The sequence below is a fragment of the Arvicola amphibius genome, chromosome 7 (assembly GCF_903992535.2).
Source record: "Arvicola amphibius chromosome 7, mArvAmp1.2, whole genome shotgun sequence".
Lineage (NCBI taxonomy): Eukaryota > Metazoa > Chordata > Mammalia > Rodentia > Cricetidae > Arvicola > Arvicola amphibius.
Genome location: NC_052053.1, coordinates 31,373,309 through 31,392,298, shown reverse-complemented (window position 1 = coordinate 31,392,298; position 18,990 = coordinate 31,373,309). Strand labels below are relative to the sequence as shown.

At 45.2% G+C, this 18,990-nt stretch overlaps 1 protein-coding gene across 1 annotated transcript in view; it reads left to right on the top strand.

Annotated features, from left to right (window-relative positions):
* Lypd6b (LY6/PLAUR domain containing 6B) overlaps nt 1–18,990 on the top strand; it is a 160,596-nt gene that overhangs the window by 116,866 nt on the left and 24,740 nt on the right. Inside the window, exon 4 of the mRNA XM_038337524.1 lies at nt 13,327–13,443. The gene's annotated coding sequence lies outside the window, so the exon portion shown is untranslated. The remainder of the gene's footprint in view (nt 1–13,326; nt 13,444–18,990) is intronic.

Sequence of the window (18,990 nt, the reverse complement as noted above, 5' to 3'; positions counted from 1 at the left end):
AGCATCCAGGCAGGTCGTCACGACAGGACTTAAGCGCCACTTCCAAACCATGTTTAAAGCTGTCTGCCAGTCCAACAGAATGGCCTAGGACAGCATAGGCAGGAAGCATCCTCTTTTTTAGGGCCTCTGGGGGTTGTTCTAACCCCTGCTATAAACCTAACTGCTTCCTGGACTGCGTTAGCTTCCTCCTGTTCGGCTAGGCTCAGCTGGGCTTCAGAATTTGCCTGTTGATTCATGCTTTTACCTTTGGTGTTTGCTAACACTGCAGGTTCTGTGGGGGACAAAGTTCTTGTTAAGTAGTATGAGTGACATAAATGTGTCTAAGACGTGGAACTGAGGAGAAGGATGTGAGCGGACACGTATGTGGGACGTGGGTATGCGTGCAGAGGGCAGATAGGGGAGACGCCTCCCAGCCTTCTGGGTCAGTGAGTGAACAGGCGTGCTTTAGTAGGCTTAGAAAATTGTGGTTTCCACAGTGTGCCCATTGGAGACATGCAGAAGTCCTTGTGTCTTCTGAAGGGGCTTTACTAGTCTAATCCTCAGAGAGGATGCTCCGGGCACAGCTTTTCCTTGATATCACTGCAGTGTGACTCACCCTGGGATCGCTGGGTTTAATTAGTCCCCTTTCTTGTTGACTTTATAACCAAGGTTGTAGGAAGAGAGTACTTTGGAGTTTTTGGAGTGTCTCCCACCCCCCCACTCCCTAGTAACACACCCCAAGTCAAAGTCATTGCTCAATAGTAAACAGAAAGGGTATTAGAGAAGAAAAGAGCAGAGAACTTTGCTTAAGGCTGGGGCTTGGCAGGGATCACTAGGCTGGGAAGGGCTCTGGGTAATTAGAATGCAAATCAACGCATCTGTCCATCATCGTCCTCCAGCTTCTGACCCACAATCAGAGCCACTTTGGCCACTTGCTTATCACCCTCAGAGTCTCTCTTTTCAAAGGTTGTCACCAAGAGTCCAGCCAGAGGCTGGAGGATAACCGTAAGCTGCCCTCGACACCCATCCCCAGGGAGTCTGAAATAGAGACGGAAGTTTCTCATGTAAGCACGACAAGCCTATGCTTGAGATGCCTAGCCTCATTATCATCCTTCTCTGTGTTCAACTCATAAGCACTGAGCTCTGACTAATTACTGCTCCGTTCCCTTCTCACTCTGTACTCTAAGAAGGGGAGAAGCTGTTACTCAATAGCAGGTCTTTGCACTCTCCCAGCATGGCTCTACCAGAGAGGGATGCAGAGTAGATATATCTGAATGACAGATAAAGCACCCACTGCTGGCCAGCCCTCCTTCCCTGAGGTTTACTCTGGAAGCTTAGAGATACACACAGAGGATAACCAACATCACCTCCTGGGCCTGTTAGCTGTTGTCCTCTCTGAGGAACCCCTGGCTTTGCAATTAAACAGCAGTTCAATATATTTCTCCCCAAAGAATAACTTCTAGTTCTAAAAATAATTTCTAATAAGAAATTAGAATAGTGCCACAGAGGAAGTTGTAGGGGGGGGTGAGGAGACACAAGGTATCGGGAAATCTCTGAGGCATCCCCTGACCTGCTCTGTTTTGACCCCAAAGGGCCAAGGTTCCTTGGCAGTTGCCAAGTCGTAAAACTTTACTGCCAGAATTGAGGCTTTTATTTTCTCTTGCCCACATACTTGTTTACTCAGTTTCATAAGAAGTTGTGTTCGCTTTATGCAGAGGATTCCTGAAATAACGGAGGGTGGGGGGGGGGGGCAGTGGCAGAGTGCAGAAAGCCAGAGTGTGTTCGCTCCGGCTTTTCACCGGTGCAATAAATGTTCCCTCTGCAGGTCTCACCTATCTCCTGTCCATCTATGTTATCACTCCAAGCCCCAAGGAGAGCTCTGCAAAAGCCTCCTTTGAATTGTGAGCTGAGCCGCAAATTTTAAATAGGGGGGTTTAAGATGTTAGAGAGGAAAGTGACATTGATGTATTTGTTCAGTTCTTGGCTGGCCGGAGAAACCTGTCCTGTCAGGTAATGAACAACTTATCCTAACTAGTGACTTCAAGAGAGCGGTACTCACCTCCTCATTACCATTCCCCTGAGTCATCCAGGACGCAGTATGGGCTTCCACTGAATGGGAATATTCAGACAATGGGCATGTAGAGCCAGAGTTCCTGTTGAGTACTATGGATTGCATATGTGTCTGGAATAAGGAGCTGTGCCTCATCCTGGAAAGATAGTCCTGAGATGCAGTCTTCAGCCGTGTGTCTATTTGAAAAATGGCATTGGCCAGTATTGTCAAAAGCGGCCATGTAAAAGGCCAATGTACAACCACAAGGGGCGTCTGGCCTCTCTAACCTGCCTGGGGTTGTTCCAAGAACACAGGTGCAGCTGCTCGCAGGGGCAGGGGGCCACCTCTTATCTGTGCTCTCGGTACTGTTGTGCACTGACCTGAGAAGCCAGTGTGGGTCTTGGGAAATCACTTCAAGGCGTATGACAATGTTGACAGGGCTACCACACTCGTCTGTCTTGTGCTATCATAGTGGAGTACGACGGAAAGGCAGCCAAAGTGATTTCAGTTTTATAAATGCCACCTGTCTTCTGTCATGTCCCTGCTCTGTGCTATTCTTAGGTCTCTCTGTGTGTACTTCAAATGGAAAAATTGAGATGAAACAGTCCTACATCCAGCTTGGCTGTCTTTCTAGTTACAGAGATCAATATTGATTGGCATGTGTGTTCGGTTCATTTCTAAGCACAGTCCATTTGGAACTGTTTCATATTTATTGTTGCCACAGACTACAGAGATATCTTTTTGAGCAGGAGCTGTGTTTGCTACTCAGTGGAGCCATGATGTATCTGCAGGACAGCTCAGTGTTTCAAGCATAAAGACTGTATTCAAGGAGGCTGCTGGCTGTGAGCTTGTGGGTTAATGGAAATCCTACCTCTTCTGCAAATTCTTACCTAATCCTCCGTGGGTTTAAATAAAACCCGCAGTTGCTATTATAACAGCCACCCTGTCACCCTTCTCTGCCTCCAGGCACTTGAAATACATCCCTAAACAACAGCAGAATTAATCCAAGGCCCTTTAGACAGCAGAATGAGCACCTTGGGGCAGAAGCCTGTCTCCATCTTCAATTCCAAAGACTAGGAAAAATGAATGTTTTATAGACGGTGTGACGGAGTCATTAGTAGCTGTGAAAGTAGAGGAAGTTATCATGCAGAAGGCCTGCTGATTGGCGGCCTGTCCTACAGGGTCAGTGAAATAAGAAACCGGCCATTGCAGAGACAGCTAGCTACCTTGGAGCGCGTGAGTCAGGCGGCCTGGGAGACAATAATGTGTGCCCTGCAGCGGGTTCATTTTTTTCCGCTGCCCATGATTCCCATGTTGAAATAGGAAGGCTCAGCCCAGAAAAATGCTAAGGAAACAAAACCAATTCCTTTATTACTCTTACAACATTTATAGCCGAGTCCTATTCGATGCCCTTGTCCTTGGGGCATTCTGACAGTCGTTTTAATGATTTATTTTCTTTTTCACAACCAGAAGACAAATAAAATATTTTATTACCTTTTGGGTAGACTTGATGTCTTTCTCTTCACCTCATCACTTCGTAGGTCTATAAAACTCCCCTTACCCTTCAGTTTTTAGCACCCACAGAGAGGAATTCTATTCGCTTCATTCCTTATGTGTTGTTGTTGGGCTTGACATGATTCTTTTCTTCTTGGTTCTGTATCCCCAGCCTTTTCCTGTTTTGTTTTGTTTTGTTTTGTTCGTAAACATGGTAGCTGAGGGCTGGGGAAGATGGAAGAAAGAGAGTTAAGAAGGGCCCATGTTTGTGTTACACACGGGTGGCGGAAAGATGCTTTGAGTTAGAAGAAGTGTTTTCAGTTTAATTGCCCACTCTATAGAGATATAATAAGTATATTTTCTAAGTTTGGAGTAATTAGTGCTGAAGTCGTGTTGGAGGAAGAATGAAATGCTCACCACAAGGCTTCTCTGTGTGGTTTCTTTTGCGGGCTCTCTAATGAGATCCAATGTTGGGGGTGCCTACAGCTCCCTAGTTGCCCCTTTCTGTTCTCTGTTGTCTTTGAAGTCCTTCCCTTCATAGCTCCCAAGCTCCTTGTTCCTCCCATTGCCTTCTTGGCTCACGTCTGCCTCATTTTACATATGCACCCTTATATTGAGATTCCAGCGCAGGATTTTCCTTTAAGCAGCTGGCAGAAGCCAGGAGCCGATCCTGAACACGGGCACGGATGTGTGAAGGAGACCTCGGTCTGTGAGGGTCTCAGGGCTGAGCTGAGGAGGCATGTCATCTCTCAAATTCAACAGTACAGTCTGGGTATCTGGTTTTTCAGGACTCAGAATCAGACCTAAAAGGTCTGGGATTATTGGAGAGCTGCTCAGACATCGTCTCTGAGTATGAAGGTGAGGGTCTTTGTAATTTGGTGGTTGTTCCCTAAGTTGAGCACCGTCCCTTCCATTGAAAGTCTGAGTAAAACAGAAGGTAATGGAAAGCTGGGTTTGTCCTCCCTCTGCTTGCTCGAGATGAGACACCATCTTCTAGCCTTGGCGACCCTTGTGTTCAGGGGCTTTAGGCTCAGACTGGGATTTACACCACCGGCCATGGGCTGTCAGGCCTTTGTACTACATAACCAGATTCCAGTGTCTCCATCTTGAAGATGACTGATTTATATATGTATACAGAATCCCTCTCATGTATGTGTGCAGTCAGTTCCCTTCCTTTACAGACCCTGACTAAGATATTCATGGGAATAATTGTGCTTAACTGAGGTGTTCTTATCTACTGAAGAGACTCACTTGTGCATCGCTTCCTCTGCGAAACAACACCCTTGCTGGATGTTAAGAAGACACGGTGTTTGCCAGTTAGCTCTAACGCTCATCTAGACTAACTCCCGTCTAGGCCTTGGCCATTCTGAGCTTGTTTGTTTTCTGAACAAAAGTGTAGAACTTTACATTCAGCCTGGTGTTGAATTCAGCCTGATGCCAAGTCTTTCTTTTAGATCTTGATTCCTGTGTGCAGCGCACTGGCTTCCCTTCCTGGCACGATGCCATCATTAGCTTGATAAGAAGTCTTATCATTGCTCAAGTAGTCTATAAAAGTGCTAGACGGAATAAATAAAAGCAAGGCTCTACCTTGTGTGGAGCAGTTAGCGTTGAGGCTTGTCTGTTGAGGAAACATTGTTTGGCACTCACAATTTGCCACTCCTTTCCCAAAGATACAAGTGTTATGTAGTAGACTCTTAAAATCCAGGTCCTGTGAAAAACTACCCTAATGGGATAGCTTGGAACTATGTGGTAATGGAAAGGCAATTTGTCCGGCAATATTTTATTTTAATTTACTGCCTTACACCTCATTAATCTCTTCTTCCTTGTGTGTTTGTTCACAAACCAGCCACTTCTTAACATGCATTTTTATTTATTAATCCAGAAAAAATATTGGTTTGAGAATCTTCAGTATCATACATAGTACTCAATACACAAGATATGATACTCACCTTATAAGCATTATAGTCAAGAGAAAGGAAAAGATTTATAATTATGACACTACATTAGCAATATATACAAGGATGTATTTGTGTGGATTATATAATAAAGATGGAGTTTTAGAAATGCCATAATAAATATAATGCCTAGGAAATCTATATGAGAACAGGCGGCTGCCTAGCCATCTCAAAGGTCAGGGCAGGAATGGTAGCATTGTTTATTACAGGACTCCTTCATTAGTTTTGGGAAAGGGAAAGGGGGTGTTTGAAGAAAGGAATGAAGCCTTCTTTGGTCAGCTGCCTGGAGACTGGATCCTAGTCCCGATCTTGTGATTTGTGTCTTGTACGTGCTCACATTACCTGCCAACTTTCTTTTCCCCTTTTTCAACCATCCATAGACCTCTGAACTATGTCTAGATTACCACTTTGATGATGTAGTCTGGGTTATAGGGGTTTACAGGCAGGCAGTTCACAGGACCTGTCTGGTGGTCGCCTACATCCTGACATGACAGCCACCCTGTGGACTGAATAGAAAGTCATGGTACAGTGGCTATAAAGCACCATGTAGCAGCCATGTAGGATGCTCATGTAACACAGTTTGAAATGAGAGAATGCAGTAAACACCCTTCGAAAATGACTTCCCTGTTACGCCACCACTCACCGCTAACAGGTGACATCCAGCCGTCTTTGCCTTGAATGTCTTGTGACTTTCATCCTGGGTGGGTTGTCTGTGCCGATTTGGAGTGGGCCATACCAACTGCATGTGGGTTTTGTAGAGTATGAAAGATGGTGTTTCAGTTACAACCAGATGCTCGGTGTGTTCCTGAGTTGTAGGTGGAATTCTCAGCAGTGGTCTGGAGAGAAATGGCCTCAAGACCTGTAATCTGTGTGGTCTAAACAGTGTCACAGCAGGAGAATAAACCTGGACACCCATTGCCTCTGTCTTCAACCACATTGTCATCTACTTCTCTTTTGTGGCAGGAAATACTTTCATAGTTTACACTGTTGGGAGTCTGCTCCTATCAGCTTGGTAGCCAGTTGGCCAAGGTGCTCACTCAGAAAGATGCCTAGGATTCTGCTCCCAGTGTCCTGGCAGTAAGCAGAGAGGTTTATTGTGTTTGGTTGCCCAAGGTCTTCTTCCATCTGGCCATTTCCTGCTGTCTGTTCCCCACTCCCTTTGTTTCTCTGGAGCCAGGAGTGTTGCTTTGTGTATAGAAAATGAATGTAAATTACCGGGGGCTGTAAAACACAGGATGCTTTGCTCTGAGATCTGTGGGGATGGGAGGAGATGGTGCACGTTCTGTGAGTGGATTGCATGCCTGCCTGCACTTCATTACCCAGAGAGCTTCGGCAGGGCTATGCGGAGCCTGTTCTGAGGGCTGATGGTGGCTCAGCTGAGTCTGCCACATCTAACAAAGAGCCCAGAAAGGGTTGTCTTCTTACACAGCCTGGACTGTCTCCTTGCTGCCATAATGTCTCTATAGTTGAAAGTGAAGACCTTGGCAGAGAGCTAGCATTTGTTGAGTGCTTACTATGTGCTAGGCATTGTGCAAAACACTGTCATTTTTCTCTTTTCGTTCTCTCTGTCTTTAGTTTCCTTCTCACCAGAGACCGGGAGTGAAGGATCGTTGTACTGATGATAAAGGCGAATTTGAGACTCGGAGAAGTTAATAGTTCCTAAGTGACGATCCATCTTAAGTTCAGGATCTGAAGAAGGTATTCCACACTCTGCTTAAATCCAGAACACATTTATCCTTATAAAGAGCCCGCTGTGTTCAGTAAGGCTGCATATTTAATCTTCAGGCTTCTCTTCCCTTCCTCCATGAATGTTAGGATTTTAATATTAATTTTCCATCTTTTGGAAAAAAAACTCACTACATTTCAAGGACAAAATCTCAACATCTCGGCACTAGAGGTTAGTGCAAAATTAAGTCAAAGTGAGTTTCTTTCACTTTCCTCTGCCGTACCCTGCCGGGAGGCTGAGCCTGACCTGGCCCTGTACTGTGGCCTGTTCACAGAGAGTGGGTTAGAATCAAAGAACTCTCCCCAGAGCAGTTCTCAACAGACACTGGCCGCTAGCTCACCTGGCATTAGACATCAGAAATGCCTTTCTTCCTGGTCCTAATAGATGGTCAACATGATCTTCTCAGCCTGACGACTGTTTTATGGGCTCCTGGAAGCCTGTCTCTCTTCTTTCTCAACCATGGTACATTCTCTAGCCAGTGGGTCTTCTCAGTAAATACATCAAAGGCTGGGCCAGTCTGCACAAAGCATGCCTCCCACCTTCCTTAGAGACCCGAAGTGCGGTCTTTAGAGCTCGCCTGGCGGGAGTCGCTTCTCTTTACTAGGTGAAGCATGAAAGTGTACGTCTGCCCCTTCCATTCACGGATGGCCACTGCAGTGGTTACGAGATTACATAGTGTTTCTTCGTAAGCTAATTAGTAGTTTTCCAAGTTTGGGAGTGAGCAAAAAAGCCTCAGGCTGCACACAGTGATGTAAGAATCACTGACTGTGGCAAGCAAGGGATAGAAGTGCATGCTGGGAGTCCCACTTTCCTGCCCACAGTGCTGCTTCATTGCCAGTTATTTGGGAAGAATGGAAAAGGGAAGTCTGGGGCCTGAGCTGCCAGGGTAGTGATCCAAGAGGCGTATGCTCCCCACTGCATGATTGTGGGTCTTTGACAGAAGTCAGAAACCTCTGCAGTGATGCAGAATTGTACCTCAGACCACGTCCTTCATTACAGTAGCTCTTAACAGCTAACTGGCAGTGCAGATAACTTGTAAAATCTGGATCTTTTATGTCTGTGAATTCCTTGTGAAGTCTAGGGAGCTGTGTGATTTATTAAGCAGATTTTTACATTCCTAACAAGGAAGATTAAAAAGACAAGCTCTAATGCTCAGATCAGCACATATGCCATCGAGATAATTGTTTCTCCAGATTTCTAACTGGGATATATTTCTGTTAGCAGGGTAGGCCAGTTCCTGATTTGTTAGTTTTTAAACCATACATTCTGGAGATCCGGGCATTAATCAGTTTGCAGAGAGCTGCCAATTCCTGTCTTCCAGTCTCTTGCCACCAGCAAAATTGCAAACTAAGCCTCAGTCCCCTGCCTCTTCTATCCTGAAGGGGGAGATGGTGTGTGTGTGTGTGTGTGTGTGTGTGTGTGTGTGTGTGTGTGTGTGTGTGCGCGCGCGCACGCGCGCATCCCTCCCCCCCATACGCTATCTCGCTAGAATACAGCTCTTCCACACTGTCAGCTCCAACGGCCCTGATTTTCTTCAGTTTTTCTGCATTAACAGAGACCACCTCACTGGCTTCACAATTCTTTTTGTTACTGGATAATTCAACCATCCTGGTAGGGAAATTTTCAGTTCAGACATAAACAGCTACATCTTCAGTAGATACTCGCTGCAAAATGTTATCACCTGTATTTATTTTCCCTGGCAATGAGAAAAGGGAAGGAGAGATGCGGGCTGCTGGGAAGTCTGGAGAGGAGGCAGCTTTTGGTTTGCCTAACTTTTCTCCGGAAGATTTAATCAGCGTGTGCTGTCAAGGCAGAAGGATGCTCCGGCTTCCTTAAGATACTTTGTCTGAAGAGATAAACACAGCTAAGGTGACGGCAGGCCCCGCATGAAAAGTGAGGGAAACTCTTATTTATGACTGGAATACACAAGGACAGATTTCCTGGGGGCTTTCTGGCTTTTTTGTTTTATCCTCTCTCCCTTAACTTCCTGAATCAGTAGGCGGTGCTGTGGCTGGAACCATCACATATGCTGTTGTACATGAAAAACTGGCCACATTTAATGTTTCCTCGCTTCCAGGGACTCCTGGTTATTAACTCTGGTAACTAACTCCACAGCAGGACTCCACACCTGCCTGCTTCCTTATCTTTCCCAAGCACATGCAGCCTTCTTTAAGATCATTTTTGGTGGTGTCTGGGTGTCTTTTATTTTGACATTGGTCTTAGTGATCAAGAGAAAGCTAAAGAAAAAAAAGCAAGAGTTGAAAAGTGAGTAAGTGTGAGAAACTGGCTAACTAAACACTTCTTGTTGAGAGCCATCAAGGAGGCCTAGTGGAAGCTCCCTCCTCCAGCTCAGGGGCCTGCCTGGGGAGGGGGGAGGACAGCTGTCTTCATACCTAGCTAGCTCTCTAGAGACCTTTTCTGTCAGAGACGTAAAAAGGGGGACTTAGGGGGAAGGAAACTGTCCCTGGGGCTTCAAACTTCATGAAATGATTCTTAGTTGTCCAATTAATGTGGCCCAATAGGTCCTTCAACTGGCCTCCTTTGCCTATGCCCTTGGACTAGGCCTTTTACCTGCCCAATCCTGCCTTTTCATTTGTATATGGCCGAGATTGGATTAACTCTATAGGTCTGCAGATGATTTAAGATTGACCCATGTGAAATAGCCTAGAAAAAAAAGCCATTTCAGTCTTCTGTCAGTGGAATTAAGAGGCCAAGAGTAACGGACTTGCTCGGAGTCCCTCCATCTGCAGAGTGCTGTAGAAGCCCCTCTCTCCCAGCCACTATCAGAGTGCTGAGGCGTATGAAAACAAAGTTTCACCCGAATTCATGCAGAGCCCTAGATACAGGGTTCCTAACGAGTTTCAGGTCAGCCAGCCTCAGGTGGCTGTGAAGCACGGGTCGTCTTTCCTTCCTGTAGTCTCTGTTCTAGGTAAGCGGGCTCGGTGACCTCAGACAGCAGAGAAGCAGACTGTGGGTTCTGTGCAGTGCCACCTGCACTGGACTCTGTCCGCCTCCTGATTGGTGTCCCTGCCTGTCCCCTCACCTCCAGTCCCCACCCATGGCCACATGAATGCCATGATGTCTTCCTTTGGGTCAGGTCTCCTCCTGGCTTGAGGCCAAAACTCAACTCCTGATTTTCCTCATGGGGATTTAAGGTTCTTGTCAAATTCTTCTTTTATCCGGGTAACCTGCAGCCCAATTCCACTGTCATTCTTCCACGGTTCTCCTCCTCTAAGTTCGGGGCTCTCTCCCACCCATCTTTCCCCTTACTACATGAACACACACACATGCACACACACACACACAAACACACACACACACACACATACTCACAGACACAGGCTTGACTGTATGCTTGGCTGTTGCATAATGACCGCTCTATGGGGGCATTTATGGGGCACAGTATGCTATTTGAGCATTAGTACATGGTGTATCAAGGTAATCTTCGTGGCAGGTCATTGCAGAGCCAGCCTTCCCTACTAGCTATTTTCAAGAATGTAATTATTTGGAATCAGCTATAATGACTGTGCCATTTGATTAGACGGATTTTTTTTTTACTGGTTTTGTCCCCAACAGCACGTCTTTTCATTTTAAACCACACTCTTTCCCCTTTTAGCTCTGTCATTTCAGGTGACATCAGTCCTTTCAGTCAAATGTTCCATATATTTAAAAATCTCGGTGGCAATCTTCCTAGCACTAGGCACACAGAAAGTACTTATCTGGATTTGTTTAGTGGAAATTGATCTCTAGTATCTTCCCTTCATGCGTTTCAGAAAGGAATCTCTTTCCCGATCCTTTCCTCTCCTTGGTCCATTTGTACCGTGTGTGGATGTGTTCTCTGCAGATGTTCTCATTTTGGGGACCATTCCTGCCTGAGGGCAGCATCTGTCAAATGCTTCCCTGCCTACTCCAGAGATTTCAGAGAGTGGGCAGTGAGGTGGCACTACTCTGTTTACCCTACAGCAGACTCTCACGTACATGACCTTCCTCACAGTATTTGAATCACTTAAGGGCATAAACCATACCTAACCGAAGGTTTCATTGCTAGTTCCTTCTATATATACTTCTGTATATACTACAGGGTATATGATATATAGTAGGTGTTCAAGAATGTTTATTAAATGAGTCAAAGGGGAAAATGTCTCAGTAGGTAAAGGTGCCTGCCAGTGAGCCTCACACGTGCGTTGTGGTATGTGCATGTGCACACATACAGACACAAAACAAATAAGTAAATGCAAAGGTTTTTAAAAATTGAAAGGATAAATTCATAAAGAGAAAGCAGTATATATCTATATAACCATGCGTATACACACACACATCACACACACGCTTAAATGTATTGTGCTCAGGTATTTTACTTTTAAAGGCATATTCAATTAATGATTTTTTTCCACCAACAAAAAGTCCTAAAGATAAACTTGGATGGATGATGTTAAAATACAACACTTCGAATCCAATGTGCAGGATAATTGCTCACACAACAGTAAGTCAACGGCATACATAAGATTGACACTATTAGGAGGTGTGGCCCTGTTGGAGGAAGTGTGTCACTGGGGGTGGGCTTAGGATTTCAAATGCTCAAGCCAGGCCTATTCTCTCTCTCTCTCTCTCTCTCTCTCTCTCTCTCTCTCTCTCTCTCTCTCTCTCTCTCTCTCTCTCTCTCTCTCTCTCTCTCTCTCTCTCTTTCTCCTGTCTGCTGATCTGGATATAGAACTCTCAGCTACCTCTCCAGCACCATGTCTGCCTGTGTGCCGCCATACTTCCCGTCATGACTATAATGGACTAAACCTCAGAATGTAAACAAGCTCTAGTTAAATGCTTTCTTTAATAGGAGTTGCTGAGATCATGGCGTCTCTCCACAGCAACAGAAATCCTAACTAAGACACACGACGTCATCAGTGTGTGACCACCAAGGATTTGCGGAACCCGACTGTTTTCTTTGATCTGTCCTTTTTTTTTCTCTCAGCTCCAAGGATAGAACCTAGGGTTCCCATGCTTCACCTCCCCAGCCTTCTTCCCAAGGGACCAGAGAGCCAAAACCCCCTAAGGAGCATCGAAACAGCTCCTGGCTTCCTCCATGCCGTCTCTTGCTCAGATCTGTAGAAAGCTAACACTAAGCACTGCATTGTTTCATATCCTGCTGCCTACTGCACATTTCATGCCTCATTATGGATTAAATTTTCAAGTCTCTGGGATTCCTCTTGATGGATTTCATAACTAGTGAGATTATTGGTTGACAGTGGTTGCTGCGGTTGCTGTTTTCCGGCTCTGACATCCCCTTGCTATTTTTGCACCTTCAACTTCAGTTTCCTTGCAAACTTTTCCCGCCTCAAGTTAATGGTGAGAAACCAGATAAGTGTTTCCTTGGTATCTTCTGGAGCCCTGGTCGTGTGGCTTAGTGTGCTCCGTAGTCTGGCCTCACTGGAGCACAGCGCATGGGATGGGTGTGCTGATGCATGCATTTGTTCTAAATGCTCCTCAGAAGAAAATGTGGCATTTCTGTCACACCTCATGTCTTTATCCCACAAACATCTGGACCTTTGTTCCATGCCAGGCCCATTGCAGGGGTGAGAAACTTGCTGTGTAAAGAGGCCTCACTATGGCTGGTTACGTCTCCTCTTCCGCATCTTTTCTTCTTTCCACTGAAGGAGATGGTGACATACCCTGGAACTATTGCATGGGCTCTAGAGGATTGTGGAGTTAACTGCAAGCCCTCCCCACCCCACACCAGTTGATAGATTACAGAGACTATCAAAGAGAATACCAAGGGCCTAAAGAGTAGGAACTTCTTTATCTCCCTGCACTTGGTAAACAGCAGGCATAGTTGCCTTCCGCTGACTCATCCACAGATCTGAGCACTGTGGGCCAGCCTGGCCTCCTGTGGGCCAGCCTGGCCTCCTGCGGGCTAGCCTGGCCTCCTGTGGGCTGGGGACATACCCCTGATTAGAACAATTGCAGTGGCTCCGGGAACCCCTTCAGATTGGGCTTAGTCATTCTCCTGTCACTGAACTGTGGTTTTGCTTAGAGTTTAGAGGGACTCAGGATGCCAGGCTTGCGGGGAGACGAGGCAAAAGAAAGATATTGGGGAGTGGGAATTCAAACTGCTTCTCTTCCTTTGCCAGAGGAAAAGGCCAATGACGTCGGCGACCAGGTGTCAGTATAAAGTGCCTGGTGTGGAGAATGGCTCCTGTGAGGCCTGTTTGGATGAGAATCATTGAGTTCACAAAAGGAAGCAGCTGGTAAGTTCTGGAAACCTCTTTTATAGAAGCCCGGAATGTGAATAATGCACTAAATGGGTGTATTGCATGTATTTAAATATTTATGTACAAACGGCCTGTTTCTTAGCCTGCTGTGCCGCAGCCCCACGGCTTGACACAATTGTTTTTAAACTCCCATTGTCTAGCTGCGAGAAGGGATTGTACAAATGATGATGGAATCCTGTTAGGCAAACAAAGAAAAACACAGAGCAGCCCATTCCAAACAAACCACTTCTTCCCAGGAAACCAGAGGAAGGAATTTGGAAAGCAGTGTCACGGGGAGGGGGGGGGGGATTAAAATGGAGGGGTGTGGACCTGACTCCTGAATTCACATTCTCACCCTGACTCACAAGCTTCGTAACCTTGGGCAAGTTGTGTCCTCTCTTTGAACTTCAGACTCCTCACCTGTGAAGTGGGGATAATAATGGTCCCCACCTCACTGAGCTATGAGAGTTGCAAGAATTAATTGTCTTGGGTGCCTGACCCTTACGAACCCTCCATAAATGCTGGCTTTAAAAGGGAGTTACTGTTACCATGAAGAAGTGGAGGAAATCATTATCAAAGTATTGCAAAGTAAGATCTTTTTTTTACAAAATGTCCCAGCTATGAATACTATGGCAGCTAAATATTGCTTAAAATTTGAATAAGTGCGTTTGGAGCACCCACAGGCATGGATTAGATTGTTTTAGGAAATAAACTAAAATGTCCGTTTGAAAGGAGGGAAGCAGAAGCGGTTGTTTGCAGGGGGCAAAGGTAGAACTAACTCCCAGACTTCTAGTCTAGAAATCATTGCCACTCCTTTCCTAGTGGGGCAGAGACATCGGCTCCACTTTCTTCCCTAGGAGCTGACGATCTGGGGATGTCCTGCCCTGTGGCTGTGTCTTCCTGGGGACAGCAGCCCAGTTCCTGTGCACAGAATAGGAAATAAAGACCCAGGAGGAGGAGATGGGCTCACACTGGAATGACTGCCTACAGTCATTGCTTTCTCCCGTCTTCTTCTGGGCCATGAGTTCCATACCCCGTGCACAGTGGAGACTAGGGGCTAGTTCTGGAGTCTAACCGCTACCCAGAGCTATCCACTCGCCGTGGATCTGTAACAGACCCTACCTGTGTCTTCTCTCAGCCTCCTTGTGCAGCCGTGGGTAGGTTGGATTGGTCTTCTGTGTATACTTCCCTCTTCCGCTTCTCCTTTCCCCAAACCCTTGCACCAAGGAAGGCAAGGAAGGGCAAAGACATTTTCTACCTCACCCCAGCCCTAAGTGAAGTACTCCAACGGGACGTGATGAACAAATGCTACAGATTCGCCAAAGAAAGGAATGCAGTTCTGGGACCTCCTGGCTTCAGGGTGGTGTAAATCACTCAACACTGATAAAGTTATGAAGTTCAGTAATTTCCATTCTGTACCGCAGCTAATTAGCCTAAGGAAATGGTGACAGAGGCTGCATTCCCAAACTTTTCGGGAGGTAATCCTGCGTGACTGGCTCCCGACAGTCTTGCACATGGTCACTTTCCAAGACGCTGCATGTGTGAAGCTAGCGTTACTGAGGTCTTCCTGTCTCCTCGACATGATTCTAAGTGCTTGGGGGAAAACATTAACTCGCTCTCAGAGTTAATTTATTATTATTGGTGGTGGTGGTGGTGTTACTCACTATTTTTATTATTATGCCATTGCTACAAGGGGCAAACTGAGGCACAGTAACTTGTCCGAAGCTATGCCCTCATGCTGAGAAACAGCTGAAGTAATGGAACCCTATCTAACTCGCTCACTAAGCTGGAAAGAGGTCTTCTCACCCTGACTACGTGTGTCCAAAGGACCAATGCCGCTTTCCTTTAGGGCAGGCTTTGGATATGGAGTTTTTTTTTTGCTGAGGGTCCAGGTGAAGGATTTCAAGCCTCCTCCTCTTGCCTGCAAAAGTGGATCTCAGAAGCTCGACTATAGCTACTTCTGATATGTCAAGAAGCATCCAATAAATCACTCTTTGATGCCATGACCAGCGTGGTTTAGTCCGGAAAACCTGACTGAGGTGATGAAAGAATGAAGAAAGGACAGACACACAGACAAGAAATCTAGGATTGGATGGGGTGTGCTCACTGTGATGGAGGGTACCAGCATTTATTACGCAGAGCCGAGGGAGGGCTTAGCCGGCTTTGGCAGGAGATCTTTCTTAACAGGCTAAATAGGTTCCCATCGCCTCAGCTGCAACTCGGTGTTTTGTGTCTCTGGGAGGAGGAATCGGCACTTGCCAGTTTCTGCATTCAGTGGTCAGCTGAACACCTGTAGTTGGAACAGAGGAATGCTTTGTCTGGGGGATTGGTCCTTAATATTCCACATTCAGTTCAAGACTTCATCTACTCTTTATACATTCACATAAGGACACCTACCCTCCCCACACTTTTAGGGATATTGAAACAATACAGGCCAATGAATATAGAAGACAATTGTTTCTTGCACCTGCCCATATAATGTGATAATGGGATAATTTAATTATCTTGTGCAGATTAGATACTGTTCACGGCAATTATGCTTCCAGTCTTAAAGGATGCAGTGATTATCTTTTATGTACACTTTAGATGAGCCCTTCCAGACATGAAATGGGTCTGGAGTGGGAACTAGACAGACATGGATGTTGGAAATGCACAGTAGCGCCTATGGGTCTGTAGCCAAGAGGTAGCTGGTACTGAGTCAGCAATATTACGCTGGCGTGGGTTCGCCCGCCTGCTCAGAGAGAAGGGGATATTTCCCCAGCAGTTTCTCACCTTCCCTACACACCAAATGTTCTCATTTCGCACAGCTGTGAATGGCTTTCAGCAAACTGTCAGGGAATGTTACCAACCGGCTTTGCAGAAAGAAATAAGGATGCTGAGTCGCTGGTTTCCCTCCCACCCACCGCCAAGCGCTGCACTCTAAAGCTAAGACAAAACAAAATAAAACAAAGCGCTGGTTTTTAATCCACTGCTTGGATGTTTTTCTTTTTCTTTTAAACTTATTTTTGTGTTTTTACATGGCTACCAAAGCTTCCTCTCCCTCCCCTCTTCCCAACCTTCCCCACATCCCCTTCTCCTCTGCCGTTTCTCTTCAGATACAGGTGGGCATCCTGTGACTATCAGCCATCTGTGGCATATAAAGCTACAGCAAGACCAGGCACCTCCTCCTCCACCAAAGTTGGGTGAGGCATGGATTTTTTTTTCTTAGTGCATGTGTGTATTCAAGTGCAGGGCTATGTAGAAGCCAGAGGACAAGGAAGGCCATTAACTTTTTGAAAACAAGATCTCTCACTGGCCCGAATCTCACTGAATTCACTGGGCTAGGGTGCCCAGCTAGTGAGTTCCAGGGATCCTTCTGCCTCTGCCTCCTCAGCAATAGAATTATAAGCTTGTGCTGCCATGCTTGGCAATTTTTATATGGGGAGCATATTGCTGTGCAGGTCTATCTGTAGGAAGAAATGCCCAGAATTAAGGTTTGGTGTCCAGGAAGTTTGAAGACTGTTGTGAATGGTCTATAATAGCTGGCATCCCATCAGCAGCACATGTCAAGGCCTCACTTTTTTGATTCCTCAGAAGAGAGCTTTAACAAAGCACGTTGACCTATCAGATTGACCCAAATCTAGAAAAATCAAAATATAATTTTAATTTTCATTTCTCCTGTTTGGAAATGCACTCCGCTTTTCTTATGATGTTTAAGGACTGTTTTATTTATGCTCTATAAAATATTTATGTCCTTTGACAGTTTTTCTATTCGTTGCTCATTGGTTTCCTATGGGATGCTCGTAGTTGCTTCCGTACTAGCAAAATTATCTGAGTTTTTGTCTGCGATTTGAGTTGAACATATTTTCCCCAGTTTGTTACCTGGGTCTTGACTTTGCTTATGGCATATGTATTTTGTAAATGGAACGTTTTAAAAAGCATGACTGAATTGCTGGAACTTTAGTTTTCCCTCACCTGTGTTTTGAGTCATAGCTGGAGGACCTTTCCCCACTCTGCGCTCGCCATTCTCAGTTTCTAATGCTGCTTAGAAATGATGAAAACATTCCCGATGTTCACCAGTTAGAGGAAGTCGTAGAGCACATGCCGGGCGTCCACCATTCAGTATTAGTAATTTGAAATATTGCCCAGTCTGATCTATTGGCCCACTCATATTGAGAATATTAATACACGAATTCCAGACGTTGTATGATTTACTTCCTAAGTGTATCAACTGATGTTAATAACATAGAAGGATGTTTTTAAAGAACATACTTCCTAACATTATTATGGTAAGAATTCCCCAAGAGATCATCTGGTGTCACTTTGTAGTTACATTTTCTTCTGGAATTTCATAGCTTCAGGTTTTATTTTTTTTTCTACCCATTTTGTTGTCCCAACTTAACTTTTTTTTTTTAAAAAAAAAAAGATGTATTTATTTATTTAGTATACAGTGTTTTTGTCTGCATGCATGCCTACAGGCCAGAAGAGGGCATCAGATCTCATTATAGATAGTTGTGAGCCACCATGTGGTTGCTGGAAATTGAACACAGGACTTCTGGAAGAACAGCCAGTGCTCTTAACCTCCGAGACATCTCTCCAGCCCCACAACTTAACTTTTTAAAGTCGGTTTTATCTTGCCAGTATATTGGAGTTTATTTCTGGACTTTCTATTCTGTTCTGTGTGTCTCTGTACTTATAGTATTGCACTGTATGAATTATTGAAATGTTAGGGCATTTATAATGATTATTATGACTAGTACCTAAATGAAGTGGTAAGGCACTATTCAATCCATGCTGTATAAAGGTGGTGGAAGATGATTTACAAACTGCTTCCTGAGGCTGGTAATGTAGAAAGTGACAGCATAGGAGCGGGAGCTGGCGTGTGTGGGAGTGCGCTCCCAAAGGAGAGGACCAGCAAAGCAGATGCTACTGAACGGCTTCTTGATTGTAGGTCGCAATAGCATGTGGGCTCCTGACAACTTTGGCAAGAGTGAGTGAAGGATTTTGAGCGTGTAAGAACCTAAGATTAATTAATTCATAATGCATAATTCATCCGAGGTGTTTCTGCAGTGCTCATCTGTGTTGTTGCACCATGCAGCTTCACTACAGTCTTGGTTCTGCACATACAGCATGTGTTCTTTGCACCGTGCATACCGACACCCTGCATGTCATCGAGTACTGCCTTTTGGAACAGTCAGCTCGGATCAAGACGGTGTTGTGCTGTGAACTGCGGTGTTTTTACTGTCAACACAGTCTTCCACTCTTATTAAAAACATGTTTTAGTTATGAAAACAAGGAATTTTAATATTTTCCTGCCATCATTTCTCAGCACATAAGTATCGATTTAGTGTATCTTTGAGTTCTATTGTGTTATGATGTTTGATTTTAAGACTTGCAAATTGTGTTACCGACATGAGCTCCATAAGAATATTGTGAAATGCATTTTGGCTTGGAATGAGGATGGAATTTCCAACAATTTCCAAAACGGCCACAAACATTGCTTCTGCATTTTGTATAGCACATTAATGCAAAGTGGCAGTCTCAGCACTGACTAATAGAAAATCA